The following is a 20,641-nucleotide window of genomic DNA, read 5'->3' as shown; positions in this document are numbered from 1 at the left end:
CTATAATTCTTGGTTTAAGACCTTAACTAGCAATCAGGAACAACTATTTTGATGATTTGACACTAAACCGAATGGGCTTATGAGGGGAAAAATATAGGAATACGTCGAGTAGTTAGCGTCTGGAAGATCTTTATAGATCTTGAACAGACCAAAATAAAATAAAACGTTGTATATGGACCCTGGTGCCAATTAAAATCCCATAAACTCATGGTTTATGCCCTTAAAAATAAACAACTATTACACAGGGGAACTAAACAATTTTTTTTTCTGCGGCCTAATTTTATGGAGCCAATTTAATGCACATCATTATGAAGTTCTTATGCTATAAATTAGATTGTTTGAATTGACTCTAGTTTTCGTGATAAACCGATCTATATAAAATGAAAAGACAGGTTTACATAATTTACCATAAATCGACAATTAGTTGTCTGATTGGGAAAAATATATAATATCAAGCTCACCCTAAGATGGCCATTGACGTATAGGACTACAGCCTTCGCATTCACTTTCACTATTTTTTCGTTTTTAATACTATCTAACATTTCATAAAATTACAAGTAAACACCTATATTGGTAAATCTTTACTAAGCAACATTGGTGGTATAGCAGAGTGTTACACATCTGGGATCGCATACGCGTTTTCTATTTATTGCTCTTTTCCTCGTCAACTTGTTTTCATTGTATAAATTGTGGAACTGGTATTTTTATTAAAATAACAAAACCCTCGAAATATCAAATAGCCTTAAAATTTTAACATTGTCTTTTTTGATCACTATTCGGTGTAGTTTACTCATTCTTGTGTCATTTTTATTGTCATCTTGACGTAGTTTTTGAAAATAAAAAAGTATGAGTGGATCATCACGCAAGTCCTGTGTTAATAATCCCGACCATTTCTGCTATATATGTGGTAAATATTGTCAGGAAAAGCAACGAAGGAATATAAACGATTTCGTGAAACAAGCTTATCAGGCATATTTTGGAAAACACCTTGGACAGCAAGATAAATGTTGGGTTCCGCATAGTTTGTAAAACTTGTGTGGAGTCACTCAGATACTGGACACAAGGAGGTCGAAAAGGGCTGCCATTTGGAATACCGATGACTTGGAGAGAGCCAAGAAACCACTTTGATGACTGCTATTTTTGCGCTGTAAATGTAAAGGGTATGAATCGGTATAAAAAGCGTTCATGGATTTATCCAGATGTACAACAATCAGCTAAGCCACCAACGTTGCATAGTAAAGATTTACCAACACGTTTAAGAGCTAATAATCTTAAACTCCAGCCAGATAAATGCGAATTCCTAAACAAGTCCTGTCAATATTTAGGCCACGTAATCTCGGACAAAGGCTTACAACCAAATTCATCGAAAATTGACGCCATTTACAACGTACAAAAACCTCGAAACCCCAAAGAAGTACGTATATTCCTGGGAATGATAGGATATTATCGTAAATTTATCAAGGATTTCTCAACCATCGCTAAACCCCTTACTAAACTATTAAAAAAGGACTCTGAATACCAGTGGTCCCAAGAACAGGAAACCGCGTTTCAACGTCTGAAACAAGAATTAGTTCAAAAACCGATTTTACAATATCCAGACTTCTCAAAAGAATTTGTCTTGACCACAGATGCCTCTAATATCGGTATTGCAGGAGTTCTATCACAATTTACCAACGGTGAAGATCTACCTATTTCATATTATTCCCGCACTCTGAACCCTGCCGAAACTAATTACTCCACCACTGAAAAAGAACTATTAGCGATCCTAAATTCTATGGAACATTTCCGGCCCTATCTCTAGCCGAAAGTTCACGATCTATACAGATCATAGGCGTCTGCAGTGGTTGTTTAATTGCCAGAATCCCTCGTCTCGACTCGTTCGCTGGAGATTGAGAATGAACGAATACGAGTACGACATAAAATACAAACCCGGTCGTATTAACTCCAATGCAGACGGATTATCCCGTCTTCTACCTGAACTTAGAACCATCAATTTTACTACACCCGATGACAAATACCAAGATTTCATCAAATTTCACTATACAAATCAGGACGTTATCATGTTCGATAAAGAAAGTAAACCGTTAACCAAGCTCAAAGATCCCACTATTCTTCTCTGGTCACAAGACTTAGATGAATACAATCAATACGCAGATTATATAAATTCAAACTTTGATGTCTCTAACGCTAACCCGAGTATCAACGGAATCACGGAACTCAATAGTAAAAATCAAAAATTTTACCTCTTGTTCGGAACAACCCACCATTTCGATAAATTGGATTGCATCTCTTCAAATGTCGACAAAACTTTAAGAAAATTATCCGCAGCGAAAATTTCACAGTAGTCCCCCCAGATAATCACAATCACATCAAACGCCAAAACCTCTACGAAATGTTGAAATATTTATTCAAAGAGAACAAAATTTCTATTTTCGACACAACCAAAACGACCCCTAAACACAAATCCGAAATCGAAAAGATTTTACAAGAAAACCATGACAGCAAACTTTCGGGAAACTATGGGTTCAACAAAACCTACTCCAAGGTAAAGGAATATTATTATTGGCCCTCAATGAAATCTGACGTGAGGAAATACATAAAGCAATGTCAATCTTGCCAACTTAATAAGACCAATTTCAAACCCACCAAACAACCGATGGAGATCACAAGCACATCGGACAAGCCTTTTGAACGGTTAGCCCTAGATATAGTCGGTCCATTACCCATAACCGAGAACGGTAACCGATTCATCATGACCGCCCAAGATGACTTGACGAAATTTAGTTTCGCCGAACCCTTACCAAATCATGAATCCCTGACCATTGCGAAAACGTTAACAAAACTTATTACATATTTCGGTATTCCAAAAACGATATTGGCTGATCAAGGCCCCGATTTCATGTCCCAGTTAATCAAAGATCTAACACAACTTTTCAAAACGCGACACTTGTCCACAACTCCTTATCACCCCCAAACAAATGGAGCGTTGGAACGATCCCACTTAACCCTGAAGGACTACCTAAAACATTACATTAAACCAACACAGAACGATTGGGACGAGTATGTGCACTTCGCGATGTTTAGCTACAACAGCTCCATCCACAAATCCACTAACTATCGACCATACGAATTATTATTCGGTAATAAACCTTATCTCCCATCTTCGCTATTACAAAAGCCAAAACTCACGTATACCTACGACGACTACGTAAAATCACTACAGCAGCGACTGAACTCCTCTTTTAAGATCGCTAGAGAAAACATAATAGCTTCCAAGAGCGCGAGCAAAGAACGTCACGACCGAAAGGTTAATCCCGTGAAATTCAAAATCGACGACATGTGTTACGTTGCAAACAGGGGCAACAACCCTAAATTATCAAAGAAATTATCACCCAATTTCAAAGGACCTTATAAAATTCTAAGGGTCTTTGAAAACCAAACTGTTGAAGTGGCTGTTGGAAAGAGGAAGATTAAGTATCACACTGTGGGACAATTTAAAAAGAGAATAAAACCAATTTGTGTTACAACGTGACTTGACTTTTTATTTTATAATAATAATAATAAACAACACTTTTTGTATCACTATGAATTTACAATTTTTGTTAAAAAAGAACTTATTACTATGATTTATATTTTGATGAATTCATTTATGATTTAATTTATAATTGTGGTGGTTGCCACACACACAAATTTATTGAAACCGTCTTTTTCAGATGACACTGATTCTCTTACTCTTGCATTCCCTCATTCCGATCATAACTAGCTCTCATTATACAAACACTCAATTAAATATCACGAGTGGAATTTTCTATAATAACTTAGGCACCGCCAGAGTGTCTAACACCAAGTTGACCCTGCTAACTCACTTTAACATTTCATTCTTAGATGAAAGTCTCTACTCCGTGTACAAATTATACGATAAATCCAGAAATTTTTGTAATCTAGCACTCAAAAATAGAAAGGAACATGCCTAAGCAATCGCCTTCTGCGAGCAAAAGTTGCATCAATTTAACTCTCAATTAAAAGAAATTAATCATAAACGAGAAATACTCCACCATTATTTAGGCACTCCTTTACCAAACCGAAAACGTCGCGGTCTAGTCAACGGGGTCTCCACTGCCTTAAATTGGTTGATTGGCACACCAGACTCCGACGACGCAAAGTATTACTCTGACAGTATACATGCCCTCTTCGACGACAATAAACAGACACAGACCCTATTAAAGTCTCAAATACAAATTATTTCAAGCACTATCCGTAACTTTAATAATTCTTTCAAAAATTTAAAGGATAGTGAAAATAAGTTGAACGAAAACCTTCAGAAAATAAATACTCTCTCCAAAGAAAGCGTATCCAAATCAAATGATTTACAGTTAGAATCCATAATATTACAACACGCAACTACCTTGTCCACAGTAATAAACAGATTAAATAGCGAATTCGAAGAAAAGATCAATTCTTTAAATTTAGCAAAACATGGAATTCTATCACCTGAATTAGTAACGCCAAAAACTTTGTACGACGAACTCAGTAATTATAAAGGTGAATATGAATTACCTCTTAAGCCAGATTACCGGAATTCCCTTTCGTATTATAAATTGATCAGCCTTGAAGTCATCATCGATGAGCGAAATTTGATAATTTTTGCATTAAAAATACCCCTGTTAGAGAAAATGTCACATACTTTATACCAATTGATCCCACTGCCCATGCAGCATAAAAATATGTCCATATACTCCTATATATTACCTAACCATCAGTACCTCCTACTATCTCAACCGAAAACCTATTATTACCTGATGCAAGATTTGAGTAAATGCAGGGAGTACCTTGTTGGAACATACATTTGCGAGCGCATCCTGACGAAGAAGAGAACTGAAATCCCCTGCTGTGAGGTCCAGCTGGTGTCCATGCATGCCACATCAATTCCGAGAGACTGTCCCATAAGGAATGCCAAGGCCGAAATACAGACATGGAAACCAGTCAGTTCTAATCAATGGATCTACTTCCTACAGAACCCTACGACAGTTACACTCATGTGCGCCGACGATCACATGGAGGACGTTGTCGTCCAACGCACGGGACTGTTAAGTCTGCAGCCAAACTGCAAGGGTTACACTGACCTCTACATGTTAGAGACCACTAATGAGAAGAAGAAGAACCTTTCCGATCATTACGTCCCTGCAATCGATATCCTTGAGAATGACTGCTATATCGAGGCCAAAATAAACCTGAGCACCCCGATATATTTGGAGCCAATAAAGTTAACCAACGTGGACCTGACGGAATTGAAGTACGCAGATAAGAAGCTGAATGAATTCGACGAAATTTTAACCAACCAGATAAATAAACCCTTCATTGTACAACATACCAATTGGATCACCTTAACCCTTACTGTACTGGGTTCGTTGGTCCTTATGATCATTTTCTTCGACCTATGCAAATGGATAGGCTTCTTCAATTACATTCGACGGTTCTGTTGCTTTACCAGGAATCCACGTAACGGTGCACTAATGCCACCGATGATCAAAAATTTCGTGAACTGCTCGTTTGGATCCGACCACAAAACCGAATATCATCAGCCAAACGAGGTAGTGCTCTATGAACGGGAGAGTGACCAGATCACGATAAGCCCCCCAGGCTATACAGCTTCAGATCCAAGAACGTTACTAACTCCCAAGGCCAGACGCAGTACCATTCCCATGTAAGGATGACGAAAACCACGGGTGAATGACCCCTGATCTCCGTACTCATCGGGGGAGGTGTTGGATAACCGGTGCACATGAACGAATTGTGTAATAACGAATTGTGTGTGCGTTGGTATTTTTCCCATTGGACCACCACGTGAAATTCTAAAAGTGCTTAAACCATAAGCTTAAGCGAACTCTCTTGGATTTTTAAGAATATTTTTTATTATGATGGTCATAAACCTTTCAAGTTGTGAACCAAAGTGGATGAACTCTTAAAATGATTTCCACTTCTTCTAAAGCGTTTTCATGTTAGAAGATCCAATGTCATTAGAATTAAGCAGGAGATTTTTTTTCCTCAATCCCGTTAGCAGTTTTGAAGGATAATAACTATTATTATTCTCAGGAAGGATTGTGGGCAATAAAATCGCAATTAATTGATTCACCAATATTTCGCATCTATTTTCGACGCTTCCTCAGGGTGAGTTCGTACTAAGAAATACAAAGTAATCAATTTACAAAGTAAATAAAGCTATAAATTACTTACAATTGCACTAAATTAGCGAGAACTTTAAACATTGTCAAGGAAACCACGTGTAAAATTTGAGTTGAGTGGCATGACTTACCACGTGGGTTAACTCTAAGTGAGTGGGATTAACGGTTAACCGTTGACAAGTAACAGCGCCACTACAAGTGAAGCTTATAGCGCGCGAAATTGGGTAAATTTAAATTTAAAATTTAAAAAGTTACAAGTTAAAAAATAAACAAAAAACAATAGAACAAATATTAATTATGTCTACGGTCTGGTTTGTTTTTATATAATTCGAAGATTAATGAGTAGATATTGCTGAGTGAGTCAATGTCAGTTCTAAAATTCACTGTGTCATGTTCAATAGTAATGTGAAACATCTCTAAGAAGGTTCTATTATAGAGGTTGTTTTCAGAATCCAATATTTTAACTTCATCGAAATTAAAGTTATGATCAGTGTCCAATGTGTGTTTGGCTAAAGCACAACCACCTTTTTTATTCCTTATGTCACTTTTGTGTTGTGATATACGTTTCTTGAGCCATTGTTTGGTTTGGCCCACATAACATTTGGAACAAGCACCACACGGAATACGGTAAATAACACCAGATTGATATTCGATTGAAATTTTATCCTTCAGTGATGAGAAGATTGAGTGAAGTTTGTATGGGTAATGTTCAATCAATTTTAAACCCTTTAAGTCTTTGAATGCTTTGACCAACTTATCAGTCAATTCAGGAAGAAAGGTAATTTTCTTGTATTGGATAGAGGATTCTTCTGGGGTTTGTGTAATTTGGTCTTGATTGATGTTAGGTTGAACATTAAAAATGAGTTTGTTAAGGAGTTTCACTGGATATTGATTATTTAAAAAAATGTTTTTGAGTTTTACTAAATTTACATTGATAAACATTGGATCCGAGATACTTGTTAAACGATGTTTCATAGCGAGTACAGTGTTGATCTTATGTTTTAGCTTGTGAAGGGAACTGAAATGTATGAATCTACCTGAGAAGGTAGATTTTGTGTACCAATCAAATACAATTGTATTGTCCTGAGTCCTAATTACCCTCGTGTCTAGGAAAGGCACTGAACCATTAGATTCCTCCTTGGATTTTGAACCTCCCTTTATCAAAAAGTATGTAGATGACATCATACTATCTGTACCAGGAAATTCTGTTGAAAAGGTCTTAACTTCTTTCAATTCATTTAATCCACACATACAGTTCACCCTAGAGAATGAATCTAATGGTTCAGTGCCTTTCCTAGACACGAGGGTAATTAACACGTGGGCCTAAGTCGAATAATTTTCGTAAGCTCAAACGTTTGACTAGGTTTCATATGTGTCCTTATCTCTCTAAGTCGAAGTTCACAAACTCGAATTTCTCTGTAACTCGAACTGAACTACTATGGAATTTCTTCAACTTTTACTTCGAATTTACCAAAGAATAAAATAATCGAATCCGTTTTGTAAGTAATTTTAACTGCAGAATCAAACCATATAGACTCAGGCTCAGAAACTACAAACTCTTGAACAAAAACAAACCTAATGTTCTTATTGTTTCAGAATCAGATGAGGGTAATGATAATCTTGAAAATGAAATACTTATCGCTGGACCTACATTTGATGAAGCTTATTCCTATCTTAGAAAGCTTGAAACCTGTGTATTATCAAGAAAGAATGTTCCAAATAATATTCATAATTCTTTATATTTAATAGAAGATTTTTTCGACAAAGAGCGGTTGTCCACTTTAAGCCAAAAGAAAATGACGGATTACTTTATAAAACTTGATTAATTTTCTACTTCCAATACTATTAACGTTTCTGTTTTAAATATACGTATTAGAAAAGTACATTTCTAATGTGTTTCTTTAGAGCTAAAATTCTACTAATTTTTCTCTAACTCGAATTCTCCATAACTCGAAGTTTTCTTCCGCTCCCTTAGTGATTCGAGTTAGGGGAAATTCACTGTATGTAAATATGTAAGTATGTAAATATGTTTTTAGAAAAATTTAAATTTCAAATCAAATTACACTAGGCTTTAAATCGTAAACACCGCCTGGTACCTAATTAAGATAATATAAAACTTGTTAAGAATATTAAATTACGTACGTAAAAACTATCTATATAATAACTACATACTGCTGATCTTAACATTCATAAAAAATGGATCTTGAATATCTAATCTATTCTGTAAATTCGTGAACACACGGAAAATATTGTATTTACCTAAAAACAATGCTTTTTTTTGCAAGACCATGTGTCTATGGCCGTTCGTCCACCGAGAAAACCAATACAAGGCGATTGGTCGTAGGTGACTAATTGCGAGCGATTAGTCGCGTGTGTTTTCGTACACCAAGGAAACCATTGGAAACCATTTAGAAAGATGTCATCGTCAGATGAGGATGTAGTTGCTGGGTATATGTACCTTCAAAAGCGAATAAAAAGACGTAAACGATTTTGGGTGCACCCGGATTTTCAAAAAAATAAAGAAAAGCGGTGGTTTAAAATCGCAAGCGAATTCAAGGACCATGTGAAATTCAAACAAACTTATAGAATGAGTAGAGAGAGTTTTCTTGAGCTTGAAAGGCTCGTAGGTTCAATAATTCAGAAGAAAGATACCAACTACCGAGATGCCGTAGGAGTCTCTGAAAGGCTGCTGATAACTTTAAGGTATGTATATAATATAATTCAATAATTTGTGATGTTTAGGCTTCCACGACCGTTGTCCAATGAGGAATCTTTGTTTCTAGGTTAGGTTTCTAGGCCCTGTTATATATTTTGTCGTTGCCAGCGTTTCACCTACTGTTTCAAGGGGCACTCTCAATGCTATATGTTTACTAAACAACATTTGTGTTTAACTATCTAATTTATTTGGAAATTATATAGTAAATATTTCTTATAACACTTGCTTTTGCTACGAGGATTTTTCTTTAAGAAAATATACCATTGTTAATTATATTTTGCTATTTTCCTCCCTTTTCCAGGTATCTGGCCACTGGAAGCAAATATACTGTAATAATAACCATTACCAGCAGTTTAGTCTTGTTTGATTATCGTATTGATCGTAGAAGAGTTTTTTTTTAAACAATTATAAAATAATGTTAGATACTATACACTAGTGAATTTCGGTACATTTTATTGTTCTTTAATGTTCTAATCCTAAACTATCACTTGTAAAGTCGATGCGAAGTAATTTTAAAGATTCGATATTAGATAACCTCAATTTAAATTTTTCAAAATTATTTATTTAAATCTTTATCTACCCGGATCATACCTATTTAGAACGATAAACTTAACTTGGTTAAGAAAGAAAATAATTAATATTTGTATGGAATAATGAAATTTGGATGAAAATTTACAAAATTAATTTGAACATATTGGAAAATTTATAGTTGAGATCAGAAGAAAATGAATGGATATTTGAAAATTGTTTTAAAAGAGCATCAAAATTACGAAATATCACGCATAATTATAAATAATTTTAAAAATTTAAATAATAATTTGACAAATTGAATTAGAGACATTTCAAATGTCAAAGTTGGCTACATTGAAAAAACTAAGACACAAATTCCAAATCCATAAATTTAACCAATCAGGAGAGGTTATTTGGAAATTTAACATCCGAAAAACGGAATTTATCAACAAAAAGAGTGTGCTTCCTGTTGTCTAAAGAAACACACACATTTTTTTTGCTCTGTTGAAAATTAATTAAATCAACGTGTCAACGAGTTAGAAAAACTATATCCGTTCCTGTTTAACTCTGAAAAAAAAAAACAATTCATCTTGTTCCTATTAAAGAAAACGATTAAATTCGCTCCTGATCAAGTAAAGCAATTGGTTCCGTTTCTGGTAGAAACCATCATCACTAGTGAAGAGAAAAATTGGTTCTCAATCCTGAAGCCAACCATCACCTGTCACGAAGAAAATATTATTCTGAGTTTGACCTCCAACGTTCCCATAGAAACAAATTGGCTAAGTTATTTTTTTTATAATTTATTGTTTTTGTTGATACATTTTTTAAAGAAAAAAACTCTTCTTACCTTCAATAAGAGAAGTTCTTGATAAATTCAATATAATTTTTGAGATTACTATTACAATTTCCTAATTAATTTAATATTTGACGAGTTGTTATACATATCTGAGTTGATAAACATTACTTCGAATCAACTAATTTAGAATATTTGTTTATATAATCAGTATGTTTTGTTAATTTTGTCGACAACATCTCAATTTGATTGCACCTTAAGTTGTGTACATGTTTGTCTTGACAGTATTACCAGAACCTGCCTTAACCCTGAGATAATTCGACAATTCTGTTTAAATATTTAAATTTTTTTCAATTTAATAAAAAACAAATTATTATAAAATTTAGTAATGTTGTTTTCATTAAAATAATTCTTTTCAAAAGAAGAGGGACTAGTTGCGGTCCATTTGGAAAAACATTACAATACTGATCTGTCAAGTTATTTTTTGAGAGGAGACAGTACGATTAGCCACATTGTTGCAGATACTACAGCTGCTATATGGGAAGCCTTATATCCACGTTACATGAAAGTTCCTTCCAAAGAAGTATGGCTCCGAATTGCTGACCGTTTTTACGAACTTTGGAATCTGCCAAATTGTATTGGCGCGATAGACGGAAAACATATCCGTATTCAGAAGATTCCTAAGTCTGGATCAACAAATTTTAACTACAAAGGATACCATTCGGTTGTTCTAATGCCAGCTTGTGATGCTGATGCATGCTTTACAATGATTGAAGCCGGGCATGCTGGTCGGAATAGTGATGGGGGAGTATTTAAAGCTTCAAGAATGGGTCGTTGGCTGCAAAGAGAAGGAAATAGGCTAAATTTGCCAAATAACCGGCAACTTATTCATGATGAAACGGGAGGGAATTTTCCGTTTTACTTTGTTGCAGATGAAGCATTCCCAATTGCGACGTATATGTTGCGTCCCTACCCAAGAAGAGTATTAAATAATTGCAAGAGAATTTTTAACTACAGATTAAGTAGGGCACGCAAAAGCATTGAATGTGCATTTGAAATGATGAACAGTAAATTTGCAGTTCTTTCCACACCTATAGCAAGCAAGAATATAAAAACTGTCAATAACATACTCCGAGCTGTTTGTATTCTTCACAATTTTATTAGAAAAAGGGAAGGCATTTTATATCGACCAACATTTAACTTGGAAGATGATGAAGAGCAAAATTCGCCAGAGGAACTGCAGCAGGCTATAAACGAGCCACTTATATTTCCACAAAGAGGTTCTGGATATAATTTTAGAGATTACCTGGCACACTATTTTTTAAAACCTCATTCTTCGTTACCTTTCCAATGGAAATACTGTGTCCCATGAATGTTTGTTTTATACGCTCGCTCTTAAACATAGCTAAGTTAATACTACGATTAATACTACTATTAATATTACTATTAATTATTAAATACTTTTACTACTATTAAAGTTTTTGTTCTTACCTGTGTCCCCAACCGTCTTTCCTACTTTCTCCCATGCGGCATCCACTATATCCCTTTTAGAATAGACTTCTAGACGATAGTTATATAAACAAGGATATTTCTCGATCTCTTGCACGAAAGTGATATTTAAGTTTTGATCATTTTTTGATAATGATCGAGGCATAATTTTATTTCAAGTAAAACGAATGCACTTCTATATAGACGAATAGAAAAAACAACCACTGCTACCTCAACGGTCGTAAACAACTGATTCACGGCGATCAACCAGTTTGGTCGTACGCGATCGGTTGCCATCTACAATCGGTGATAGTCGCTGCTGTGAACGAGCTACTGCTAATTTTAATGTAATAGTCGTGTTATAACTAATCTCGCGATTGGTTGCTTGGTCGCGAGCAACCAGTTGCCTCATAATGGTTTTCTCGGTGGACGAACGGCCTATGTCTAACGGTGTTCCGACATGGCTAGACATGGTTGACGCTCAATGGCTCCACACTGACTCTGACTGAGCCAGACGTGAAATCAGCTTGAGGCGAAGGGAGACATGAGATCGGTTAATTGCGTATCTTAGCACTTGCAATTAAACTTGAACTAACAACAACTTTTAAGAAAAATTAAGTTTTACATTTATTTTAACCTTCGAGCGGGCGAGCTCGATTTTGTAACACGAGCGGGCGCGCTGTGTATAAAATTTATAACACAGGTCCGTATCAATTTTCGAGCGGGCGCGCTCGATTTTATAACAAAAGCGGAATATAACAAATACATTTTATGACAACGGGTTCGCATTAATAAGTATGTATTAGGTTATTAAAAAAACACTCACATTTTACTAGAGTAGAAGTATTTAATATGTATTAAGTAACTGTTAACATAAAATGAAATCAATGAAATGAATTCATTTTTAAAAATCAAAAAACATTAACAAACTAATAGAAAAACAAATAAAATAATAAATAAATATTAAAAAACAAATAAATTATTAAAAAACATACGCATTTATATTTTACATTTTGCGACATTTCAAGGTTGTTGCGATTTTGACGGTTTGTAATTGTTAAATATTTTATATTTTAATTTGAATCAGTTTCATTTTTACAGTCTAAATAAATTTCTTCTGTAGTAAATAATCTGCTATTAATTATAGTTACGCTGGTATAATAGTTGTCAGTAGTAACATTTCTGTTTGAATTTTCTATTGGTTTTGCCAATCGCTTTACAATATCCATCGGTTTGTTAGATACGGACCATCTGGTTGCTTGCCGCAATAAATTTCTATGTTGTATGTATAAAAAGTTTTCACATCGCAAAGTGCATACATTTTTATCCCATATTTAGCGGGTTTGCTTGGAATATTGTGTATCCATGCACATCTACCTCGGAAAGGATGCAACATTTCGTCTATTGGGACGAATTCACCTAACTTGAAACACGCATGGCTGTTTTCTAGAAATTTCTCGAAGAAACACCGAATTGCTGCCAATTTGGTAGTTTTACGCCTATCGACTCTTGTAACTTTATCATCAAACCGGAGAGATCGAGTTAAAAACAAAAATCGTTTGTTCTATCGCTGCTCCAAATTTCTTTTACATTGGCAAAATGTGACTTTTTAATACCTATTAAGAAAAGTATTCCCAAATAAGCCAATAATTCGTTTATGTTGGTATCTTTGATATCTCTGCTTCGTGTGTAATCACGATTTGATCTCAGAGATTCTATATAAGTATTTCTATGTGCCACAATATTTTCAAGCATTATACTATCGATAATTTTTTGAAATAGTTCTAATTCACTAAGATTTTTTACATCACAAGTAGGACCTGAAACTTCTTTTATTATGTTAATATTTTTAGTTCGACTTGATTTTGCGTATTTTGTTCTTTTCCACATGCTGACATTGTCTTTTCCAACATAAAAATCTTCAATACATGTCTCAATGCTTTCTTCATCCTCTTCAGATGCGCTGTCAAAATTATTCACTTCAATTTCTTCATCACTCAAATCACTTTCGGCTTCACTATCTTCTTCTTCTTTTTGCGGTTTATCAAATAGTCCTTGAATGTTGTTTTCAATGTCACTTGTTATATTTTAACACACTCAATATTTTTTCAACACAAAAACTTTTGATTAAATCGACTTCTTTTCGCTCCAACGACACTTCACACAATGACTGTAACGTGGATCTCTACACTTATATATTGACAACCGTATTCTAAATATACCCCGAAATCCTCCAAGGATTACCTACTCATAAAACCTACTCCTAAAAAATAATTACGGCCTGTGCAAACAAACTCTCATGGCGTTTTAAAATTTAGTTTCCGGTCCTAACAGATCTCTTATTTACACGCAAGAAACCTGAATATATTGAATTTTTATACAAACTAGCGAAAAAATTGAAAAGTTTGAAATATTGAACAGATGAAGCAAAAAATTCCGATTCCGACAAAACTTTCATTACGGACCTGTATTTTTCTAAAATCTGCAAACAACCCGAAAACTTTCACATATGACTCGAAACGTGTTTGTAATACATTTACACCATAAATTCATCCCATAATATAAATACGGCCTTATCAATCAGCAATTAATGTGTAAATTTCTTATCTTTTACACCTTTTTTTGCCGTAAAAACGGCGACACTAGTTTTTTTTTTTTTAATTTTCTCATCGTAATGTTCAAAATACATGGTTACACGAATACATTAGCGTTAAATCGTTTCAAATGCATTATATAAGGAAATATATTAAAAAAACGAAGATTGTGATAATTTTTATAACAGCGCGCCCGCTCGAAGGTTAAATTATTTATAATTTTTAACTATCTACTTAATAAATTATTACGTTTTAATTTTGTCACTTTTTAACACTACATCTATACGCCAAATACCTAACCATTAGTTTCACTTTTAAGTACTGAAATGGTTTAAAAGACAACTAAAATTAAATATTTCCGCCTTGATTTAGGCTACCCCACATTACATCCTTTGTTTCCAAATTTTAACATTAGGTGAGCTATCTATGTATATATAATCAAAGATGATAATAGTAATTGTTTGAAATCGGTTTGATTGTTCTACGATTTCTAATTCCGCATCATAAAAAATAGTCGCTGTATTGTGCTTTTATTACATGTGCTTTTCGGTAATTACGTCGTTCGGCGATTTCCACTAATTGCTTTTATTTATTTGAAATTCGGTCAGGAAACGTTTTCGGGAAAAGTTTTAACGGTTTTAAATGAATGATTATGAAAATTTGAAGTTTAATTAAGGAAATTAAGAAATTAAGGAAAATGCAAATAAAGTTGCATAAGTGGGTGGTGATAAGGTATCGATTTTTGGATTTTTATAAGTCGGGCGGAAACTGTAGGAGGTCGGGGGAATGTGGGAAATATATTCGGATGTTATAAATTTTTCGGAAAAAAATGTAACTTCGTTACATGCTAAACACCGCTGATCAATTTGACAGTCGCTAAACGTAAACAACGTAAACAAACCACATGCGCGCTGCGCGTTATACCTACAGTATTACCAACCATTGGAATAACTATTCTGGCATAAGAAAGGCTTTATAAGACGTATTCGTTAAATTAATGCCGAGAATTAATTATTCTGGGAATAACTATTCCACTGATTATACCAACACTTGTAAGATCGGCCCTTACACAATTAATTTTTATAGATTATAATACCCAAAATAATGGCTTCCCGTCCAGGACCAGCGTTTGTAAGGACGGGAGATGCTAATTTTGAAGAAACCGTAATGCGATGGTACGATGACAGCGATGAAGATGATTTAGTAGATAAGTATGAAGATAATGATGCGAGTGATGTTGACTCTGTGAATAACGATATTATGAGCGATCACAATTCAGACACAAAGATAGAAGTTATTGAAAATGAAAGGGAAACAGACACCAAGAGTGGGGTATATTGCGATAGAGGGAAAAACGAAGACCAAATGTGTCAAGCGATTCATCTGAGAATGAAGCTGACAGTAACATTCCCCTAACATATATCTATGGAAAGAATAAATTTAAATGGTCGACTGAACCTGAAAACTCCAGAACAAGAACAAGGAAGCATAATATTGTTTTGGAACGTCCTGGATTGCGAGGCCCTAACCGTCCGACTAAAGCAAGTCCTGAAGACATGTGGAATAGGTTAATTGATGATACCATTACTTTCAGAAGTTTTACGTTGGACAAATATAAAAATACAGAAAGAAAGAGCCAGTTATACTAATAAGGCACGTCCAGAACTCAAAGATTTAGATATGATTGAGCTCAAGGCGTTTATAGGACTTCTCTTTTTCACTGCGGCATTCAAGTCAAATCATCAAGATATAAACACTCTCTTCACAACAGATGGAACCGGTGCCGAGATATTTCGTGCTGTGATGTTTAAGAACAGATTCGCGATTTTAGTAAGCACTCTTAGATTCGATGACACTAATTCTAGAAAAGAACGCAAAAAGACAGATCCAGCTGCACCAATCTCACTAATTTTTGAAACATTCGTGAAAAATTGCCAACAGGCGTACAGTTTGGGAACTTGCGTTACTATCGATGAAATGCTCATCAGCTTCCGCGGCCGCTGCAAGTTTCGAATGTATATTCCAAACAAACCAGTAAAGTATGGGCTAAAACTAATGGCGTTGACCGATTCAAGAAACCATTATTATTTCAATGGTTATATTTACATTGGAAAAGGATCGGATGGAAATACGTTGCCGGAAAAATATCAAACTTCACCAAAACCAATGCTATCTGTTTTACGTCTTTCCAAGCCCATACAAAAGAGGAAAAGAAACATCACCGCAAACAATTGGTTCACAGCAATTGATCTTGCTCTACACCAGAGATGCACAGACCGCGGCCCGCCGGTCGAATACTGGTGGCCCGCCGACAGCAAAAATAACATTCTCGTACATTCGAAAAATAATAAATATTAAAGTACTTTGTTTCTTTTGATATTGTGAGCGACGTCCATAAAACTTATGAAAATCATTCCAATACCGCGCCAGTTCATGAATGAAACGACGCCGCGGCCGTGCCGCCTCAAGCGCCCAAAAATACTAAGTCAAGTAACATCGACTTAAGTCGATAGCAATAGTCCCGAATTCCCGATTGCTCGCATAGATACACGAAGCTTCCAGAGTTGGTTTCGAGATTTCTCCAGACAGTTTTCGACTCTATACGCGCGGTATAAAAGCCACGCTAACCGCAGCGACCGACAGTTCGGTTTAAATTTGAGTGAAGTGTCAACAGAAAGAAATAAGCGCGAAAATACAAAGCGAAGTTACAAGTGATTGAGAATAAGTGCAGTTTAATAGTGTTTTTGGAAGGCAATAGTTCTAGTGTAGATTTTAACTCGACTACCCGGTGTCATACATTTTGATCCACATTCAACGTAGATTACCTGTTGCAGTGTTAACCCGCCAAGTGCCGTGTATAATTGTGTTGTGAAATCATAAGTAAAACTCTGTTATTAATAAGTGTTTCCCTACCTATTTAATCAATTATTTTTGGTAATTTAAAAAAGGATGGGTAATTTAAGTAGGTACTGTAATTGTTTTTAGGTGCTGTGTTAATCCTAGCCAGGATTAGAACACAACATGGACAAGCCAGGACCTAGTAAAAAACGTAAGGTTAAAGATGAAAATCGGCAGTTTCAAGAAATTTGGACTGAGAAATACTTTTATGTATGGTCGCATAACAAAGTCGTTTGTTTAATTTGCAAGAATTCTGTTGCGATTGCAAAGGAATATAATGTAAAAAGGCACTATGAAACGCAGCAGCCTACTTTTACCAAGTTTACAGGCGAATTAACACTTTGCCGTCCGCACGTTTCGCAAAAATTTATTCGCTCGGCGCCGGCAGAATATTCAGATTACTTATCCGTGCAAAAAGTCAAGTCCCCTCACTTTAGAGATCGATATCTTCGCAACCGATCGATGAAAAAAATTGCGACAAAGTTTGTTGTAATCACTGAACATTCCTACGTAACCTGTATTAATTTGAAAATTTTCGGATCCGCGGTTTTCTTTTTATCGCGAGTTAAATGAAAAAAGTACCCGATTTTTGAGTGTGCCGGCAACTTTGTCAACTTTGCGATTTTTTTTCTCGAAAACTATTTGACGAAAAAATTTGAAATTTGAACTGGTGGTAAACCGATGTGTACTTAATGTGGTGCATATCCTATTTTTTCGATATTCCATATAGTTTCGCGGAAAATCGCGGTTTAGTAGGATGCGGTTATTTCGGAAACGACCTGGCGGATTTCAACGCGGTTTTTACCAAAATATGTCAAATCATGTCGGTTGTCGAATTCCGTTATCAGTTTTTCAAAATTAGGGCTCCCTAATTTTTTAAGGGCGATTTAATGGAATTACAAATTAAAGAGAAACAGAAATATGCCATGGGGGTTCCGGCCAATCGGAACAGAGCTGAAGAGATATTGCTGGCGTGCGCTTCGGACGGGCCGTGGAGAATCATATTTAAAATTTTAGATAAATTTATTTTATTTCAAATTCAATAAGTATGTTTCATTTTTGTATATAAGACATGAATAATGCATATAAATTTAAACAAAATAGCGTGGCACTATTTTCTTCAAAATTTTTTATTTTGTTTTTTAACATATATCAAAAATATTAATAATTATTATTATTATTTTATTTTTATTATGTTATATTAATCTTATTGCTAGTTCTCCTGATTTTCAATCCTGTCTAGCTATTTTCACGAAATTTCGAATAAATGTAAATAAATGTAAAATTTGTATGTTTTATATAATAATAATAATGTACTTTTATTGAAACCACAAAATAAATACAACAAAACAATAGTAAGAATAACAATAAACAATAAACTAATACGTAAACCACACAACAAATAAATACGTATTTTGGCAAATATGTTTCTTGATTTATATTTTCTTTGGTACCTACTTAGTATTTCTCTTTTTGATGATATGAAGCAAAACGATCCCCGAGATGTAACGCAACTCCACAAGACTTGCACATTAAATTCGTTGTCCTTCTTTTTTTGTTTTTGGAACAAACACAGCATCTTCTTCGTTTACGAAGTTTAGTTTTTCTGGAAATCCTCTATGTTGTCGCATCGTTCCACAGACTCGAATTTTCTTTGTAAGTAAATTCTCCGCAAGTTCTACGCAATTGTAGTAATTGTCTATGTATAAGTGATATATTATGTTAAAAACAAAATAAAAAATTTTGAAGAAAATAGTGCCAAGCTATTTTGTTTAAATTTATATGCATTATTCATGTCTTGTATACAAAAATGAAACATACTTATTGAATTTGAAATAAAATAATTTTATCTAAAATTTTAAATATTATTCGCCACGGCCGCCCGTCCGAAGCGCACGCTAGCAACATCTCTTCAACTCTGTTCCGATTGGCCGGAACCCCACCCCTCCCCGCATGGCTTACTTCTGTTTCTCTTTAATTTGTAATTGCATTAAATCATCCTTAACAAAATAGGGGGCCCTGATTTTGAAAAACTGATAACGGAATTCGACAATCGACATGATTTGACATATTTTGGTAAAAACCGCGTTGAAATCCGCCAGGTCGTTTCCGAAATAACCGCATCCTACTAAACCGCGATTTTCCGCGAAACTATATGGAATATTGAAAAAATAAAATATGCCCCACATTAAGAACACATCGGTTTACCACCAGTTCAAATTTGAAATTTTTTTGTCAAATAGTTTTCGAGAAAAAAAATCGCAAAGTTGACAAAGTTGCCGGCACACTTAAAAATCGGGTACTTTTTTCATTTAACTCGCGATAAAAAGAAAACCGCGGATCCGAACATTTTCAAATTAACATATGTTACGTAGAAATGTTCAGTGATTACAACAAACTTTGTCGCAATTTTTTTCATCGATCGGTTGCGAAGATATCGATCTCTAAAGTGAGGGGACTTGACTTTTTGCACGGATAGTAGATCCATACGTAAGCGGGCGACACCAATGTGGTGACGCCGGCCGTAGAGCGATATTTTTCGTGCGACACCACTGTGGTGTCGCCGGACGGCATAGTGTTAAGAAAGCAAAAAATGTTGTCTTTAAAACGGGAGCTTATTGGTCAGCAAGCTATGTTTATAAAACCCATTCAAGACTCAGAAACAGCTACAGAAGTTAGTTATGAAATTTCTCGAATGATAGCAAAGCGAAGTCGCCCCTTCAATGATGGGGATTTTGTAAAAGAATGCATAAAAATTGCCGCTAAGAAAATGTGTCCAGAAGCAGCAAAAAAGTTTGAGAAAATTGAACTGAATCGTATGACTATCTGTTTATTAATTTTGCGAATTATTCGTTATTGTTCTCTTATTAATTTTATATCTCACTGACCTTTAAATTCGGGACGGGTTTTTAACTTCCAAAACGCTTGAAGACTAGACAACAAGAGGATTTATTAAGAACAGGACATCGAATATATACCGTACCAACAGGTTTACAAATGGTCGAATTTCGAATATTTACAACAAATAACATGAAATATATACAACAAATAAGGTATTATAATAGATTTATGTACAACGCGGGTTGCGAGTTAAGGCAACGAAATAAAGAAATTAACAAAAAAAGGTTGAAATGTAATTAAAATAATAATTAATAATATATATAAAAAAAATAAACGTAAAGTTCTGAACATACAGCCCGCCTTGCTGGACTAGCGAGCTAGTCAGCAAAATAACAAAAGAAAATGTTCGCGGGGCGGACTGACAGGTAACTACACATTAGAAACAGGACTCTGTAACCAACGGAAAACGGAAGAAGGCATAGTGCTTCATTATTGTACCGCGGCGCCGCGACCTTCAATCTAGAAGGGGTACCAAACGTGGGTTGAATACAGAGTAGTAGATCAGAATTCTCCTAAATGAAAATCAGCTGAATGATTCAGCGAAATGAAAATATGCGCA

Source organism: Onthophagus taurus, chromosome 2, assembly GCF_036711975.1.
Source record: "Onthophagus taurus isolate NC chromosome 2, IU_Otau_3.0, whole genome shotgun sequence".
NCBI lineage: Eukaryota > Metazoa > Arthropoda > Insecta > Coleoptera > Scarabaeidae > Onthophagus > Onthophagus taurus.
Note: the sequence above shows the minus strand (reverse complement) of the source record.